At 37.8% G+C, this 2,965-nt stretch overlaps 1 pseudogene; it reads right to left on the bottom strand.

Moving 5' to 3' along the window:
* Positions 1 to 830: 830 nt before the first annotated feature.
* On the bottom strand, positions 831 to 2,649 carry LOC110314338 (annotated as a pseudogene).
* Positions 2,650 to 2,965: the final 316 nt, after the last annotated feature.

Raw genomic sequence — 2,965 nt, 5'->3', positions numbered from 1 at the left:
GACTGCTTCATGGCTTCCTATTTGAGTATATGGAACAAAACAAACCCAAGACCCATACTGCTAGGATATCAATAGTTAATTGTATCTCTTCATATAATTGTGGATAATAATAGGAAAAAGTATGAACAGTCTTTAGCCTTCTCTAAAATGTGTTCTTTGGAGGACTTAAAAAACCCCATATGATCATGAATGCCCAGCCTTGAAAGTATAGCTTTCATTTCTCTGATCACTAATGACTTCGAACATTTCTTTTGGTGCTTCTCAGCCATTCGAGATTCCTCAGTTGTGAATTCTTAGTTTAGTTCTATACCCCATTTTTTGATTGGGTTGGGTTTTTTGTTTGTTTGTTTGTTTTGGTGATTAACTTCTTGATTTCCTTATATATTTTGGATATTAGCCCTCTATTGGATATGGGATTAGTGAAGATTTTTTCCCAATCTGTAGGTTGCCGATTTGTCTTATTGACTCTGTCCTTTGCCTTACAGAAGGTTTCCAGTTTCATGAAGTCCTATTTATCAATTGTTGATCTTAGCACTCACGCACCAGAAGCAGGTACCACAAAGCAAGTTATTCAGTCAGGATGGTGAAACTCTTAGCTTGAGGGCTAAGATTTCAACTGATTGATCTTTCTTATTTAGGTTTTATTCATAATCATAGACATAACTTCGCAATCCAGCTAGACTTGGAGGTGAATGAAGAAAATATGGAACTCAAAGAACTTCAGTGAGAACAGAGATTACAGGGTGTTGTGAGCAGATGAGGTAGGGACGCTCTCCTGAACTACAGAAGGAAGGGTTTGATGGGTAAAAATGCCCACAAGTCAAAAGAGATTAGAGTTGTCCACAGTCAAAAATGATGATCTTCTTCCTGATCTTGCCATTCCTGGACCCAAAACACTCCATGGCTTCCACGATGTTCCTGCCTTCTCTCCCCTTCCCAAAGACCACATGCTTGCCGTCTAGCCATTCAGTCTTGGCAGTGCAGATAAAAAACTGGAAACCATTTGTGTTTGATCCAGCATTTGCCATGGACAAGGTGCCAGGACCTGTATGCTTCAGGATGAAGTTCTCATCCTCAAATTTCTCTCCTTAGGTGTATCTGCAGCCAGTGACTTTATAGTGTCTGAAGTCACCACCCTGGCACACCAATCCTGGAATAATTCTGTAAAAGGAGGAACCCTTATAGCCAAAACCTATTACTCCAGTGCTCAGAGCATGAAATAATTTTCTGCTGTCTTTGAAACTTTGCCTGCCCAAGGGCTTGCCATTGGCCATGATGTCGAAGAAAACCGGGGTTGACCATGGCTTCAGCAAGTGGCAGCAGGCAACAGCGTGTCTGCAAAGCCTCAAAGCCTCAACAGATCTATTTTAAGAGGACATTAGCATTTAGAGACTGGCAGAAGCTAAGCCAATCTTTCATATAATTATGACACATATTTTTATACATAAAAGAAGCTTCTAACAGCAGAAACTAAAATGAAAACAAGAAGCAAAAGTAACATGAAACTGTGTAAAAGACTATTTCAAGTGACTTTAAAATAGTAATTTGTCTAAGCAACCTTAGTAGGTTTTATCGTAAGGAGAAAAGAACTACAAAAAATTGTTGAAATGTTTTCAGTAAATCATATTGTTTATAGAATGTTGAGTGTGTTAGTCTGAGACTGTCATGCATGTGTTGTGGGATAAATCAGCTCATGTGCCAATTTTAGTTAATGAAGGAGATTAAATTCAAAAGCCTGTAAGCCTAAATTTGAGTAGGAAGTATTATGATTTGATAAGTTATTTTTAAAAATATCTCCTATTCCATCTCAGAAAGTCCTAGGGAAAGTAGCAAAACCATTGGCAATGATACATGTGGTGACAAGATATTGTGTTCTAAACAAAATTGTCAAAGGAGCCCCTGAAGAGGTCAATTCCAGGATCCAAGCAGGAAATATTCGAGATAACTCAGGAACTTTTTCTCATACCAGAAAGCAAGGAAACTGTTCAGAGCTACCAGGGCTATTGCAAAAGTCTCAGGAAGTTACCTTTGTAAGCTTCAATAGTCCAAAGATATGAAACATAGAGTATCAACAAGGAAATTAAAATATTGGAGACATCAAATATATTTAAAACTGTGACTCCCTAATGATACTATTTAGGGAATAGTATCCCTATTCCATACACACACAAACACACACACACACACACACACACACACACACACACACACACACACACACACGCATGCATGAACCCAAACAAGCACATACATCCTTGGTCCTCCTATTTGGAAAATGGTAAAGAACCAATTTCTTTTAAAACTTGTAAACAAAAGGAAAGAAGGGGGCTGATTATGATCATTTGCTTATAATTCCTGCCATTGGGATAATAATTTCCAGGCTCCCCTGGGCACTATACTGGGACTTTGCCTCATTAAAACCAGGGGGTGAGGTTAAGCTCAGTGATATATTAATTGCTTAGTGTGTCCAAGACCCCAAATTTGATCTCTAATGCTGCAAATAAAAGGAGAGAATGAAGTATTTTATGTTATATTCATATACAAACTGTACCTTGGGGCCACCAAATAGTTGGTGTTGGCAGTTTTCTTAGTATGGAAGTGCTTCTTGTGAATAACTGAAGAAAAATCAGAGAAGTAGAATATCACCATTGTATAATTTCAATGAAATAATAAATCATTATATAGCTCACTAACCTTACTCTTACATCACTTTAGCTATATTTGTTTCTGTGCATTCTTCAGAAAGACAGAGCCAATATGGTCCAGATATTGTATACATATAAGATTTTATGTCTGAATTATTGTCTAGTGAGAGAAACACACACAGAGACAGAGAAACAGGGAGAGAGAGAAAGACAAACAGGCAAACAGACAAACAGACAGAGAGAAATGCATAACACTTTAAGGCATTGACTTATTGCTGTGGTGTGAATCAGGTATATCCCTCATATACTGAAAGCTTCGC

This window comes from Mus pahari, chromosome X (assembly GCF_900095145.1).
Source record: "Mus pahari chromosome X, PAHARI_EIJ_v1.1, whole genome shotgun sequence".
Taxonomy (NCBI): Eukaryota; Metazoa; Chordata; class Mammalia; order Rodentia; family Muridae; genus Mus; species Mus pahari.
Note: the sequence above shows the minus strand (reverse complement) of the source record. Positions and strands in the feature narration are given on the sequence as shown.